At 31.9% G+C, this 17,498-nt stretch overlaps 1 protein-coding gene and 1 long non-coding RNA gene across 2 annotated transcripts in view; both read left to right on the top strand.

The window, feature by feature from the left end:
- The window catches only part of LOC138138672 (uncharacterized), a 140,544-nt gene that overhangs the window by 44,383 nt on the left and 78,663 nt on the right, over positions 1-17,498 (top strand). The gene's annotated exons all lie outside the window — the stretch shown is intronic.
- Positions 16,125-16,802, top strand: LOC138139178 (uncharacterized). The gene is made up of 3 exons (XR_011162223.1): positions 16,125-16,472; positions 16,526-16,626; positions 16,684-16,802. It is a non-coding gene; the product is annotated as an uncharacterized lncRNA (long non-coding RNA).

The raw sequence follows: 17,498 nt of genomic DNA, 5'->3' as shown, positions 1-17,498 counted from the left end.
AAAATTTAATAAAACTATCGCTAAATAAAATAACCAGTTTCATATTTTTTTATAAAACTTTGTTGGCTAAAAGCATTTACTGGAATTAAAAATTGTTAAATACGATAGAAGTATTTAATTAATAAATAAACTTGCTAAATGGTCTAATGCAGTAGTTTTATAATCCTAAACATTTTAATTTTCTGGATTTATTATTTTTAATTGTTTTAACTGTAACTTTCATTATAAAAGCCGATTATGAATTATTATGATGATTTATTTAAATTTGTTTTAAATGAATAACATTTCGGTGGTATATTTTTTATTATGGGGTTTACTTCTTGTGCTCCGAAAAAAAAAACGTTATTAAATTAGTGCCTTGATTAAGGTATCCACAAGACGCAAAGTACCTAACATGTGGTTCTGCAAATTGCAAAGCTTCACTACAATAAACGAGTAATTACTGAAAACTTCAAAGGTGAATAGTTATGGTATTGGAATTAAAGGTGAGTCTCTCTCACTAGGATAATATGTATGTATTTATGAAAGAATTTAATTTAAAGTTAAATACCGGGTATTTCACGAGTGATAATTAGCCTGACCGAATTGAAAATGCAATCTACAATACATTTACAAAGTAAACCTGGATATGGACGCCGATAATATCCAAATTTACTTTGCAAATGTATTGTGGGTTGCATTTGCTATTCCGTCGGGCTCGTTATCTCTCGTGAAATACTCTGTATAGTTCTGGGCTATTTGTACAAAGCAACTTAAAACGTATTTTAATTCGATAAAAAAAATATTCTAATATAAAAACCCGTTTTGGGCACCAATTTTTATAAAAAGAAATGTGCCTCAGCAGCAACAAATGAACTCCTGGAGAACTGACACTTTGATGTTTTCACAGAGCTTCCCGGCACTTGATTATCAAGCTATGTTTTTGTAATACATAATATTTAATTTAATTAAAGTATTATTGTTAATCTTTATTAGTTTGTGAGCTATGTAATTACTAATGCTAATGTAATTAGCTGCTATTGATTAATATGCTTTACCATCACCATAATGTATAATATTTTTTGTCTGAATTAAAAATTTCATCAAATCGATAATTATAGTGGGTCGTCCAGAGCAAATTGGCATGCTTTGTGCCACGCCATGGGGTCCGACGTTTGAACTGGCGTAACGCTATCCGGTTCATTTATTTATTTACATGATTCGCGTGCTAGTTACATTAAATTTTCATTTATTTAGCGTTAAGAAATGAGTCGATCGGTACACTTCAAAATTCAATTGACGATTACGATCAGTGAATTTTCATTAAGTGTGGGGTGATATTGGAAAACACAGACCCGAAATGACCTTGCAACAACATTGACCGGAAAAGCTACCCTTTGGACAGAAATATAAGAAAAGAAAAATGGAAATTATTTTTATTACTCAGGAAAAGAATGATTTTAAATTATAACTATAGAAATTATTATTTTTATCGATAACTGCATCAAGAAACTTTACTTACCTATCGAACAAAAGTTTGTGACGTGAAACTTCTCTTTTGCACATTGCTTTACAAACTTGTAAAATTTTGTCTTGATATTTTATCGGGTGTTCATTTAAATTTACGGTCAAATTGGTGTTGAAGAGTCGATTGTGAACGCATCACTCGTGTAAAAACACAATTAACGGTAAGATTTAAACAGCTGATCCGTGATCCGCAATCCAAAGTACGTTCACAATCGACTCTGCAACGCCTACTTTGACCGGAAATTTAAATGAACACCTGATATATTATTACCTATACCTACCACACACGTTATCAAATCGCCGGTTTTGACGAATACAGAACCTTACTTGATGGAATAATTTATTTAAACAATGTCTCTAATGCTGCTTAGTGAAACTTTGACAAGTTATTAGTTAAGTATGTATCTTACGGCGGCTAGTTTTGTAGCAGCTTTATAGTATATTAAAGAACCAGCTTTATAAGAGTTGATTTGGCGCACGAGTCCCAGGTGTAGAAAACGACCCCTAGCTGAGTTTTCTATGGGACGAGTGCGCCAATGCCCTTATAAAACGAGTTTTTTATATTATTTTTTAGAATTTGCACCCTTGTTTTAATTTTTAAATTAAAAAAAAAATTTCTTTTGTATTAATTGGTAATTTAATTAATATTGGATGTTTGTTTATGTAAATGACAATAATACACTGAAATATTGATAACAATTTTCTTAGAGATCTATTAAACGACGAGTGCTTTAATAGATAGCCATAAACGACTCCAAATGGAATGCAATAATAGACCTATTAGAGATGCAAATTCTAAAAAATATGTAAAGCAATTTAACAATTCTTGTACATACTGAATATCACTCACTTATTTTTAGCGAAATTTGTGATTTATCTCGTATTCTGCAAATATATATTCCGTAAAAGTCTTACTGAAGTAATTCAACATATTACAAATATTTTTTGTTTGTTTTTCACTGAAATTATTTTATGCCAAACGCATTAGTTTTGGAATTTTCTCTACATATTCTACGTTTTATGATGATTTTTGCTATATGTAATAAAATTTAAATTGTTAAATATTACCTATCAAAATTAATACTTTTTGTTAAGTTATCATTATGGACAAAGTACCTACAAGTGTAAAATTTATTCCAGAATTAAATAAACTTCAAATTAATCGAATTATTTTCCGTTAGATGGGTAATTAAATAATACAGACATTTTACTTGCTAATTAAATTGACCTTTTTTTACTTCAAACATTTTATATTTAATTAAAGGCATGACAAACTGCGCAGGAATACGTTTGCTTAATTGCAACAGGTCAATACGGAAATAGTGGGCGTTTCGTTTTGATTAGTATGGGAAATGAAGAGCAAAAAGGGTGAGTTGAGATTACAACTTTATAAATAGTGAGTCTGATACCGAATCCCGTTATAATGTAACTTAAGAACAATATAAAATGTTTGAAGAAAAATAATACAACAAATACAGATAAAAGGACAATCCTCAACATCCAAACGTCTATTCCTGTGAAATCCACGAATATCCAATTTCAATAAATTTTACCGTTATAGTGTTTCGTGTCTTTTGTGCTAGTCAGGCATAATTTAGTACGTTTATTTATGTTTTGTTCAAGTTAAAAGAAAATTAAATTCACGTTGAATGAAGTCTCTTGATAATAAATTGACTAGTCAGAACACACATTTTGCTAAAAGTAGGCGAGTAAAATTTGCGCTACTCTTTGAAAATGTAGTAAGTAGCGTACGTATTAAACCTGAAATAATTTCAACATTTACAGCTACTGAACGTTCAAAGTATGTACTTCAATTTATAAATGCCAGTTCACTTTTAATTCTAAAGCTGAACTACTTCATGTCTAATTTAGAATTGTAACAAATGAGTCCTGTCCAAAGCCATAATAATTTAAAACAGACGAAATAGAATAATTTGATGCAAATCGTGCACGAAACACCCATCAATAATAATTTTACGTTGTAAGCGTAAAGCACTTTTGCTTAACTTTATTGTTGGCTTGCAAACAAAGGACGCAACGTCATCTATTATTTGTACGTCATTGACCTATGACAAATCGGAAACGGAAGCAGTGAAGCCAGCGACAGAACGCCCAGCATGCAGGAAGGATATTGGAATAGAGTGACGATTCGCGGCTACGACATTTTCAAAATGCCAATCTAGTTTACAGTTATTCAACGACGTATACATGTATAAATTCAGACATAAAATACGATATACGGATAAAAATCTAGCGCTTTTAGGGACCAAATATGTAACACTACTAAATCTGGAACGGCTGCGGATACAGATGTCTCATAACTATCGAAATATGCAAAATGTACTTACTGAGCTAACGCTGTTACATTACGACAGAGAACAGAATTGATTTTCTAATTATTCATACTCAATAGTCTGCAAAACTATGTAATAAAGATGTGCAAAGTTATAAAAAAGAAAACAAATCAAGGCAGCCGAAAATAAAAAAGAAAAACATTTTACATTAGTAGGAATGGATAATTTACCGGCTTTATTGCCAAATGTGACGCCACTGGTAAGCAGATTTTTCGTGGAAATGTCAAAGAAACGTCAACGATGTGCTATTGTTAACCTAGAAAACTACTTTTCGATTTCGGCAAAGTTTACAGACGTTTCTTGTAATTGTAAGCTACAATTATCGCAGCAGCAGTTCTATTCAAGCAGTACGGTTTTTTCTGGCTAAAAAGTCATAATCTACTAGATTTGTAAAATTTACTGTAATGAACGGATAACAAGGTGTTTTAACTTATTCGAAATTTATAAATGATTGTCTGAAATGCAACTTAGCTGTTGAATTGCTAAAAGGAGAGAACTCAGTCTCGACAACATTTGTTGTGATTTCTGTATAATTATATTTATTTAAAGTTTTCGATGCTGAAAATTAAACAACACAAATTGTGCAAACGGCAAAATATCTAAATAAAAACAATTAGAGGTAATGAACGAAAACAATGTCATCTGCGCTAAGAATGTAGAGGATTAAAAGAAGAAAATAGTTTCCAGTGAAATTTTTTTCTGCTTGTCTTACAGAATATTACTCATCTTTGTTTTAATAATCATATTCGTACTAGGCTGTCTACGTCTTTTATTTTACGTTGTCAGTGAATTCACAATAATTGTCCCATCACCATAAATCATGCAAATAAGTAAATGTATTGCAAATAGTAAATTTCTAGTTTTGTTGGCAAGCTGATAACAAAAAAAAAATGTTAATAATTATGTAGATATTAATAAATTTATCTATGTACATATTTGAAAAAATAGATACAAAATAAATTTATAATTTTTCCAAGGATGTTTTTTGCTTCGTAATTTATGCGGTCGCCTAAAAAATTTAATGTGCGACTCTGCCAAAAAGTGCCTTTTCTCCTCGCCCGTTTTCAAAAGCCTCGGCTGCGCCTCGGCCAGAAAACTCAGAGTCGGACGAAAAAGATGCACGTTTTAGCCGTGATACACAAATAATTATTATTTCAGTCATCACTATGACAATAGCACCGAACCTTGTGGAAAACTGATATTGATCAAAAGGATCGTCCGATTTGATATGATGTGTGCTATAGTAAGAACGTTCTTCGGTTGATAACTTGGAGAGAACTCCTAAATTTAGAAAGAATAGTTGGTTATTTTGAGTTTTTCAGTTGAAGAATAGTTTCTAAGGTTTTAATTAAGAAGATCGAGAAGCTTTTACATGAATAGGTGTGTACAAGAGAAAATTGTTTTTATTGTTCATTTGCTGAAGTAACGTGAAGATCGTCACTTTTAAATGGATTTACAAGAAAAGTGTGAATCATTATTATGATTGCAAAAAGCAACCGATTTAAAGAAGTATGTCGTATTTTATTCGTTCTTGAGGCACTCCTGAAGCCCTAAATCGAGAGCATTGATTGGAATTTGTAATTTTACCGGAAAATAAAACTCTATCGGGAAGAGAAATATGCAATTTATATGCAAAAAACGGGCATTGTTGAGAGTAAGTTTCCTGGATTAAAATTTCAAATCTCATCCCAATAAAGTGCTTTCATTACGGTTTAAAACCTCACTTTTCAATTTCGGTGAAAATTGTTAGTATATATCTTAACAAAGGCGAATAATCTCGCTGAAATATATAATATAAAGACTTTACGGCTGTCTTAAAAGTGTATGGCAAACACAATTACTTGTGAGAGGCGGCTTTTATCACTTCCTTTTAAATTTTACAGGATATCGTCGGAAAATTGGCAATTATAGTTTTGATGGCATTATTGCCGTTATCGGTTTATTGGCCTATCATCAATTTCCGTTAGCTGGAAAAAAATATATTTCGAGTAATGAAATGAAATTAATTTTAACGCCTACTCAAATTCAATTTTCCGATTGATTGAAAGGGGAGTCCGCCGATTACGATTCGTTTTTCATAGACTCGAAATTGTACAGATATAATTCGCGTAAAATGCATTGTATCAAGAAAATTTACAACCTGTTTTCATCTACACCTTATGAATTACAGGTTTTTGTTTAAAAAAATGTAAATCACTTTTACATTCCATCTAAAAAAAAAACAGAATAATTTGGTCAATTACTTTATTATAAATGCAGTTGTGCTTGTGCCATTTTGGAAACCAAATTATTGCTGATTCAAAATTTGTTTATTTATCAATGTATTAAATAATTTAACTAAACAACTGTTTCGCAATAATTTTGCTGTCACAGAAATTGGCCTATTATAACGGGCCTTCAAATAAATTTATATTTAGAGCAACATATGGAAATTAAATTGTTTTTTCCAGCGTAGAAAATGATAAAAGAAACGTCTGACATTTTAACGAAATAAAATTAGGTTAGAAAATATTTTTAAATATATATTAAATATATATTTATTTGAAGGCCCGATAGTTATTTACATCGGGTGTTCATGTAAATTTCGCCTCAAAGTTGGCGTTAAAGAGTCGATTGTGAACGCACCACAGATTACGGATCACGGATCAGCTGTTTAAATGTAACCTTACTCTGCAGACTGGACGAGTGGTGCGTTCACAATCGACTCTTCAACACCAGCTTTGCGAAGAAGAATAAATGAACACCCGATACTAGTCATGTGCACAGGTATGACTTTAGATAAATAGTTTTGAACAAGATGGAAAAAACCATCAACGAATACTCATTTAGTAGTTTGGCAAAAGAAACTGAATAATATTTTTAATATCCTTAGAGAAATATATTACAGAATTAAAAAGAAGGTAATCCCCATTTTTTAATTTGATCAAATTAAAAATCTGACCTCCGAGGATTGCGTTAAGGAGGGATCATTTTAGTCGATTAACTAAAGAAAATTTCCTTGTAAACGAAACACTCTGTATATTTGATTTGTCGGCACATAATTCCATTTTATGGCTACGGCAACATTACATTAAGATCGCAATTATCTGTTTCCGTTACGACGAAAGGAAAAGAAAACGTGAGGATAAACACGAGTTTATTGCGGCACAATGAAAAGAAAACTTAAGTTGTGTGTATTCTGCTCATACTCGACGATAATAATCTTTATTGTATTGACGATCTGGAGGGGTAATGTGGGTCACTCTTTACTCGTTTCCGCGACTGGTAAGTTTGTCGCCTTACGATTACAATTTTTTGTCCTTTGTAGGATGTCAGAAGAGAGAGAATAAAATAAGGATATCATGTAGCGAAAGCTCGCTCCTAATTCACATTGCATTAAGCCTTGACATGGTTTTGTCCATAGGGGCTCCTTTCTTCCGCAAGTGACACTGCCTTTATATTTCTCCAAGTATTCACAAAATTATGAACGAGCATGATGGGAGTTTCGAAACGCTTATTTTGTTTGGATATTAATGAAACATTTGATGGAGCTTTTTAGATATCAATGTCGTTAACAGAATTCCATCTTTTACATCTAATTTAATTTATTTTATAGTGCGGATATAAAAAACGAAAATGATATTCTGTCCAGGCTTAAGAGAATCAAGCAAAGCAAAAATCTAGAATATTTTCTAAAAGGTTTGTCACATCAAATTCTTGGTGAACTTACTCGAATGAGCCTTTCACCTCGGAGCGTGTGACGTGACGCGTGACGGTTGAAAACTAACTGCCCGGAAATAATGATATATGCGGTGCGCCTAAAAAAGTTTTCACTTCAATCATCTTTTTAAAATAATTGTGAGGTTATTTCTGTTAATTGAAATCAAAACTGTAGGGGTATTAAGAATACTAGCTCCAAATGGTTTTTGTGATTCCATGTTTCTATAAATAATATCTCCCGAAGTGCCACTAACATGACAGGTAAATTATTGAACTGGTGATGATTTGGATCGTTGACCTTTCGAATGTGGCACCGTCACGAGAACGGTGCAAGATAATTAAAAGGCAACGATTAATCGCCGCATTAATAAAGCGGTAAGGTGTACCAGCTCGTTGGTATGTTTCAACCCTTAAACGAGCACTCCCATTTCCATATCCCGACACCATTGTTTATACTCCAGTCTTCCAAACAGATTGCCGCCGAACATGCACCACGTACATCTATTTTTATTGATATTAATAGATAGGTGCAAACGGATACTTTGCCTCCATTTCTGGCACTTGCTGGTAGAGATATTTATTGCTTCCCACGATAAACGCTGACTTATGGCTCGTGTTGCAGAAATTATATTAACGTAGTTCGAACTTACATATGGTCGACATTCTAGTACAGGTTATTTATCTCGTTCGCAGGAATTCGAAAGATTTCTAGTGTACTTCCATCTTACTATTCTGGTCGTTTACCACTATAACAGTATCTGCCGCACTTCGTTTTGTGCTTTCCAAAGTAGTTTTATTCTTTTCGGTCTCACTGAAAGTGGCAGAAAATTTATTAAAACATAAAAAATTCAAGCCGAACTATTTCGACGAATTGTGGCTTCCAACAAAACGAACAAAAACCGGCGTATTCAATGCTTCGTCTAAAGCAGTTCTATAATGCAAATATCCGTCCCACTGAAGCAAAACTGTCTTTCGAGATGATAATTTTTTGATAGTCGTGCGGATAAGGTTTTCGACTTTAAGATAAATAGCCAGAAATTGTAGTATGGTAAAATTAAACAAATGAAATTGTGAGTCTTGATTTTGGTCTGATTTAGTAAATATACCTACACCAAAAAAATTAATATATTTTGTCACATTTCCACTGCCACGTTAATAGTACAGATTTCCATAATGGATATATCGTGTGATCGAGAAATTTGTAATCGAGTCAGCCTTGGAAATGTCCGTGATTTAACTGCAGTGTTTCTAAAAAATATATTATGATATTATTAAACTGTGGCACCACGTATTCCCTGACCGACTGCCAGAAAACATGAATGCCAGAAGGAAGTCCTTTGTTGACTGACATTTCATGTAAACGTGTACAGCCATGGTGCAAACTACAACGAAATGTCTACCAAGAATCAAACGAAAAATTTAAATTAACCTTAAAAAAATAATTATAAAGTGTTAAGTATACGTTTGAAACATTGAGCTTTTAGCAAGTAAAATTAATTGTATTAAAGTCTTGAAATCACGTAACTTTAGACGCCACAATTAAATACATTCGGATCACAGGATACATCGGGTGTTCATTTAGTTGGCGTCGAAAAGTCGATTGTGAACGCACCACGCGTCAGTCTGTTATCAACTTGCAGGTTAAGAACACGAACAACGCAAAAAGTGAGGTATAAACCTGATCACAGTTTGTAATTCACAGTCGACTCTTCAACGCCAACTTTGACGGGAAATTTAAATGAACATTGGATATAAAAAGACGAATCTAGACAGAAGATCGATATAAAATATATGTGTTAAAAATGTCATTAATAATCTACCCAATGAATATTAAACCGTAAAAGCTTTTTTGGTTACAGTAAAATAAAATAATTAAATATGGAGTATTTTTACGGTTGCATTTAACAATTTGTTTTGACCCGGAAATTTTGAAAAATAACCGGGAGTTTATTTAATTAAGAACCTTAAATTCATATCTAAATGCCTGCAGTCGTTTCAAGAGAATTGAAAAGTATTTACCTACATAATATTTTGTTTATTGATAAAGTGTGGCGTGTGTATTTGTTTTTAAGGCGGTTGCGATTGTTGAAACTATTGAAAGATAATAATAATAGCTAGGTAATAGTCTGTCTACATCTTTTAACACTTTGAAGTTGGACGTATCCTTAGAAGTGGGATTGAAATTTTATCTCCCAACTGGTACGAGGAGTATGTTAATTTTGATAAAATTTAATGTTCATGTGAGTTTTATTTGAACGACGAATGTTACAACCACGCAATCATTTCATAAAACTATGCTTGTTCAGATGGACACAAACGTGGGTGAAAGTTTTCAATCAATTTATATTATCGTATCCCACCTCCACCCGGCGGCACGGCAATTTTGCCGGAGTACATACACTATTACGGATAATACTATCAAGTAATAGTGCAGTGCTTATCAACATAATTACCGGCGTCTCGCCTCCGCATTTTGACTTTTTTGTGTTTTATGTTCTGTGTCAATGTTAAGGAATTTCCTCACGATGTGACATGAGTATAATAATATACCTTTTTGAATTTCAACCACCAATGTGTTCTCTAAGTCCAAAATTTTTAAATTTTTAAAAAGAGATTGGGGTACTATTCCTGTTGCTGAAATTATAAATGGTAAAATCGAAATTTTTTCTAAACACCAAAGATTTCTCATAGCAACGGAGAGTTCTAAATATTTATTAATTTTTGTATTATATGTCTGTGTTATATTGTGTGAATTTGGAACAGCTATATCTAAAAGATATGCTTGCTTTTGTTGTTTATTTAAAATAATAATGTCTGGTCTGTTATGCTGAATGTGAATGTCAGTTAAAACTGTCCGATCAAAATATAATTTGTAATTGTCATTTTCTAAACAACTTTCTGGTTTATAAATGTAATGTGGTTGTGTATCCTTTAATAAATTGAATTTAACTGCTAAATTCATGTGTATAATTTTTGCGAATATATCATGACGTTTTTTATATTCGCTTTGAGCTAAAACGGTGCAAGAAGAAATGATATGTTCAATGGTTTCCCCTTCAGTTCCGCAAATCCTACATTTATCAATGATCGATTGTAAACCGCACATAAAATTATTGTAAAATTAAGAGTCATGGATAGAAATATGTACCTACTTTAGCGTCTTTAGCACTTTTAGCATTCCAAAGTAAGTGATTTATGGACATTGGACCGTATCACGACACCCTTATTAAATTTAAACATGACTCTAATTACGATGGTGACGCATTCATCTCTTTCTAGCACGTTATAATTGCATAAATCTATATCGTTTTATGTTTATTTTAATCACAACTTTACTTATCGGCAACTTTAATAACGGTGTGGTGATACGGTCCATAGAACTTAAATCTAAAATAAGATGATGTGAGAATTTTTTATGTACAATGGCCGGCAAAAAAAACTAGCCAACACTTTTGTGTTAGGTCAAAATCCAAATGTGTAATTAATGCTTTTTTTCACTACTAGTCTTAGAAGGCGTCATTATTGACTCTCGAACTGAACCCAGAAGTAGAATTTCTCTCCTACTAGTTAATAATTTTTCATTATTAACCTAGATTAATAATGAACAGCCGTCACCTAGCAACGAAAAATTTTCTTTGATTTCATTGGTTAACGTAGACACGACGATTTTCAGTTTTCATAGCAACCGTTGAAAAATGAGAACACGGATCGTCGCATCGCATCAATTATTATTAGAAAGGGTTTTAACGTATCTAGTAGTGAAAAAAATAATATATACACCACGGTAGAGAAGACAATTTTAATAAAATAATAATAAAATAATAAACTACCTCGGCTTAAAAAATGTCTTCTCTACCTTGGTGTATAATTACTATTTTGACACTGACATTTAAATAAATGATGGATAGTTTTTTTTTGCCGGCCATTGTACATAGGTTTAAATTAATAAGTTATTCTAATATTATTACAAAAATAAAAAATTAGGTTATTCATTGTTTAGGAAAGCAAGGTGCTTTCCTAAAACAAAGATTTCTCTTTAAAGACGTAGTCGCTTCACAATACAGTAGACTGCACCTATAATAGACTCGCTTATAATTAGAACTCGCCAATAATGGTCCAGAATAAAATTGATGTAAAACCCTCGGCTTTGATAGATTCGCTTGTAATAAATCTTCGCCTATTATGGGCTAAAAACCATAATTTTGGTCTATTATGAACGGAGGACTTCCTCTAAATTCGTCCCGATACATTTTGAGATAACGCACAATCGCAAACAGTGTTTATTTTGACTATTTTGAGACATTATAACCTAACATTCCATGCAATGTAGCGTATGACTGCTGTGCTGTAATGTTTCAATGTAAAAAACAAGCGCTTGCAGTACATGAAAAATTTACAATAATAAAAGAGATGAAAATGGTGGACTTTTTTGGAAACATATCTAATACATAATACGTTGTTGGAAGATATACAGGGTGTATCAAAACGACCGCACCAACCACTTGTAATCGTATAAACTAGAGCGACAGGAACGTGAAAAATATATAATACAAATGTTCTCCTGATGTTTTTTTGTTTTTTCTTATTTTTCCAAGTTTTGATTTTTTTTTTGTTGACATACAAGCACATGATTAATTGACTAAGATTTATTCAAAAATTGTGTAACAAAAATTTAAAATTTCGGTTTTTAAAAAAGCAAATGGACCAAAAGAAAAATAATTTAATTAGTGAATGTTATTGCAATTGATTGAATACTCTGTCTAATATAATTGGAACAAAAAAACATTTTTTTCAAGAACATTTTGGGTTAAAATTTGCTAACTTTAACACATCTTTTATTTGAAGCTGGGGAAAAAATCATTTTTTTATGTTCTTCTCACTGAATTATGTATAACTACTAGTAGTTGGTGCGTTCATTGTGGATCACCCTGTAGGTTTCTTTAATTTTTCAGTATGTTTATTCTTTTATTAAATAGGTTTAATTCAGATTCTCATGCAATAAACACGTGGTTCTAATGGTCCAATTTTTTTGGTTCATCGTAGTCCATTATAAATGGATTCCTCTGTAAAAAACTATCCACGGAACATGTCGAACATTGTCAATGTATTAATTTCATTATAATACAAATGAAACAAAAGGGCTGTTTTTTTTGTTGCCTATTCACCCCCTCCTAAAAGTAACATTCTAATAAAAATGCTATTTCTTCAATGATAAAACCCATTTTACCACTTATTCTGGGATAATTGTTGCTTACAATTACGGTAAACGTCTGTAAGCTTTGCCGAAATCGAAAACTTGTTTTCTAGGTTAACAACAGCACATCGTTGACGTTTCATTGACATTACAGCGAAATACTGTTTGGCATTAAAGTTGGTAAAAGACTCATTCTAACGAATGTAAAGTGTTGCTCTTGTTTATTTTATAAATTTTCTCCATTATCAGATAATACACTGTTTTCCTTTTGGTTTTTCTCTTTTGTAAATTGTATTTCACTATTTCTCAAAACTATTTCCTATCTCTATTAAATGTCAAAGTGACGTAAATATTAAATAGTTTTGAGAAATATTGAAATACAATTGACAAAAGAGGAAAACCAAAAGAAAAACACTGTAATATGTAATAGAATGCACAATTATAATTCCAACGTTTAAAATTCATCATAAAATCAATCAATTAATAGAAAAATCTTTGACCTGATTTTAAATTATGATAGAGGCCTAATGCGATTTGAATGATTTACAATTTCTTAAACCGTTAAGAATTATTTTTTGCTTATACACATAGGTATAACAGATTTTATATCTGTTATACATATGTGTATAAGCAAACAGCAGCAACAGGAACGTTTCAGCCATCATTTAAACTACAAAAGTGGATCTTAATAAAATCGAAGCTAAACTATACTGGAACGAAATTTTCCTGCAAAATTCTTTGGTAGCTAAAACTTTAAAAGACGCAGTATCCCAGGATTAAACAATTTTTCCTGGGCCGGAGAGAATCGTCAATGGATAACATTTTGCTAGAAGGTCGATGAGCGTAATCAGATTGATTTTATCGAGTCGTCGAGTTCAGTCAGTTTCCGACGAAACCGAATCGCCGTGACGTCGTTACAGGGCCGTTGTCACGTCATGTTTGCTGACTGCAGGGATTTCAATATACATTACTTAGGTGATCGGGTTCTGTATGACGAGGGGTTGCTGCGCTAAGGTCGGAACGAAAGGGTTTTATGGGATCGTTTTTAATAATTATTTAGAAAAGGTGTGACACTTTCTTTTAACCGGTCTCTTTAGCTGCCATGCACATGCCTGCATGGACGCTGCTTATTTATTTATGGCTTAGGGAAGCACATTAAATATTATTCGAGGATATTTAGATGCTGAATTAAAGATGCAAAACGTACGTATGCGATGTGCGGGAATGCAAACGGCTTCGAATTTAGGTTTATTGTTATTATTATTCAATCGGACAACTATTATTTTTTAATGCATTTTATGTTAACGTTATGATTTTATTTGTATGTGCTGTGTTTACACATTTCACATTGTTGGGCACAATCAATAACAATATTGGGATAAACTGTAACAAAGAGAAAATATGTATTAACCGATATATGGCCTGAAAAATATTACACACTAAAATTACAACGATATTCAAAAATTTAAATAAATCTTGTATGCTGAAAACTTATAAGTATTATAATTTACTTAAAAGCAACATCAATGCGTTTATATTGTTCATTTAAATTTATCTTCAAAGTAGGCGTTAAATGCACTACTCGTAAGTCTACAATTAAAAACACAAACAATGCAAAAAGTAAGGTTAGATTTAAACAGCTGATCCGTGATCTATAATCCGCTGTGCGTTCACAATCGACTCTTCAACGCTTACTTTGAGGATAAATAAAATGAACACCGGATATGTAGGTATACTACCACTACCACATAACATATTATTCGGTGTTAATTATAACATTCATTTCTTCAATAAGAACGATTCAGTTAAAAATCTGTTCACAAAATATTTAATAAAGATACTTAAAATAAAATGGATTTCTATTTAACAACATTGTGATGTTGATGTGTTTTAATATCATGGGCTTGAATAATATGAGCAGACAGACATCCCTTGTCGATAGTGGTGGATACGGGAACCGCCATGTGCTTGCAATTACAGTCCAAAGCTGATTACATCTATTACCAGCATCCGAATACCCAAAGTTTTTTATTTACCTAGCATTATTTTCTTTGTTAAGAGCAAGATTGTTATTCAAAAATTTGTGCAGGTATATTTTTTTCAATGTTAGGTAAAATGAGATACTGTCTTTGCATTTTGGCTTTGCGTTTATACCTGTAAAAAACTGTTTAGCTTGCTATGATCTAAAATAGCGCTAATGTGTCACTAGCTACTAACACTGCAATAATGTGGTGGTTCTAAATTTAATTAATTACATCATATGGCGATAGCGTAATCGGTTTTAATTTATAAATCGGGTTATGGTTATGGATATTTATTAAAATAACTGACTTTCATAATTGAAACATTTATATTGATTATAGTACAGAATATACCACAAGTGGCCCTTTTTCTATTTTTAATTTTTAAAAATGTATACTTAAAAATAAAAACTATTTTTTGCAATTATGAACATTGTTCAGAAATTGTGCGAATACATTAAAGTGACATACAAAATCTTTTGATTAAAGTTTTAAACAAATTCATATTGATTGTAATATCGGGTGTTCATTTAAATTTATTCTCAAAATTGGCGTTGAAGAGTCGCACCACGAATTACAGAGATCATGGATCAGCTGTGACCTAACCTAATTTTTTGCGTTATTTGTGTTTTTACTCTGGAGACGGACGAGTGATGCGTTCACAATCGACTCTTTAACACCAACTTTGAGGAAACTATACTTAAACTAAAACATAATGAATAGTTCAGGTATGTAACTAAGGTAACAAAAATAACTACTTGATAGTTAAAAAAATGGTCAAGTTGTTTTGAAGAAAAAATACACCTAATGCACTTATTCCATCCAATCAGAGCATTAGAAATGTGCGTGACATTTCCAATACAACACATGATAGACTAATTCCATCAATCGGAACAATTTTTAACATTATTTCAAAATTTAATCTTGAATGACATTTCTAGTCGACATTTCGACCATTTTTGACAGGTTCGTGTATAATTGGTTGCATAGCAACTCACAATGCATTGATCTGTGTTTTTTAAAACTGAACATAGGAAATAAGTATGGACTATGTTCAGTGTTAAAATAATGTCCCGGTATAACTAGAACTATAGTATATCCTCTTGTTAGATGGAAATCGTGGTAGGGAGTATTTAAATTTGATTGGCTAACAGCGAGGCGCGTTTGCACGAGCAAAGTTTAGGGTTCATGATTTAAAATAAAAACTTCTAAATTATGACTGAAAAAAAAAGAAACTATAATGTAATGTTCTTAAAGCTTACTGGAATTTGTAGGTATCTACAGATTCAAAAATTTTGAGATATTTTTAATAAAATCGCATAAAATGAAAATTTAAGCGTTGTTGCCAGATTGTGTTCGTGTAAAGTAGGAAAAATTATATAATTGATCACATCGAAATGGATAAAACTCTTCATGCGTTCATGCGTTCACCAAACTTAGTAAGTATTATATTTTAGTAAGTTAATATTTTTTTTACCCATTATAAATAATATTATCCGCAGGATTTTGCAGGATATGAAACTGACAACAGTGCAGAGGGAATCATTTGAGCATTTGACACTTGACAATTGTCATTGGTATTCATTTTTGAGATTGGCGTGGTTTCGTTATCTTTTGGTTCTCCTGTGTTCGTTTTATTTGTCTATTAAAAACCAGTTCTTGTCAGAACTAATCCTTGCTGTGTTTATAGTTTTCGTGGTAAGTTGTATCAATGAGAAAACAAAATGATATACTGTTGTGTATATTTCAAGATTTCGAAGAACCAGTCTTGTGGACCTATTTCCTCGTATCATGGAGGCACCAGCTGCAAATTCTGCTACAGTAAATGCCAGAAGACGAAAATTACCAACAGGTATAATTAATTATAGTGATGAAAAGTGCATGTTATGATTAATTTTGTTCCATATAGGTCATTTGACTCTTCGAGAAAAAACTGTCATACATAATGTTCACCAAAACATTGTAAAGGACTTCCCAGATATTGGAGCAACTGAACAGAAAAAGAAGACAGCTTCATATAGTGGTATTACTGTGATTTTGCTAAAAACAAAAATTCTTTGACATATAATTATTCACAGGTTTCTCTTTGTCTACAATTTATACTCTTCTCTCCTGAAGCTGTGGAACATGTAACTGATGAAAACTGGAAAAAATGTAATGAATATTAAAAAAAAATTGAAAATGAAATGAGAAGAATTGGTGAAAATTTTGGCACAGTACCTGAACTGATTATTTCTTTACAGGATTCCTCCAGTGATACATCTACTGAGTCAGATAGTGACAAAGAAAATTTTGACTAAATTGGTCAACCATGGGCCACTTTTTTCAAAGACAATTATATTCTTATTATACTAACCCGGCGGCACGGCAATTTTGCCGGAGTACATACACTATTACGGATATTACTATCAAGTAATAGTGCAGTGCTTATCAACATAATTACCGGCGTCTCGCCTCCGCATTTTTATTATTACACATATTTTGTTTGTATTTGTTATTTTTTCTTGACCTCTCAACATTTTGAATATGAATTTATAATAAAATTTTTATATAAACAGGCTTTAGTGAATTGAATCTTTTAGTGATTTAGAAGAAAAAATTACTACATAATGCAATTTTTTGAATTGAATAACATTCTGCGATAATAATTTAATTGAGATTTATATTCGGCATTTTCACATATTCGCGCCATTTTTCTCCTGCAATCCTGCTACCCGATTTATA

The sequence above is a fragment of the Tenebrio molitor genome, chromosome 9 (assembly GCF_963966145.1).
Source record: "Tenebrio molitor chromosome 9, icTenMoli1.1, whole genome shotgun sequence".
Classification (NCBI taxonomy): Eukaryota; Metazoa; Arthropoda; class Insecta; order Coleoptera; family Tenebrionidae; genus Tenebrio; species Tenebrio molitor.
Note: the sequence above shows the minus strand (reverse complement) of the source record. Positions and strands in the feature narration are given on the sequence as shown.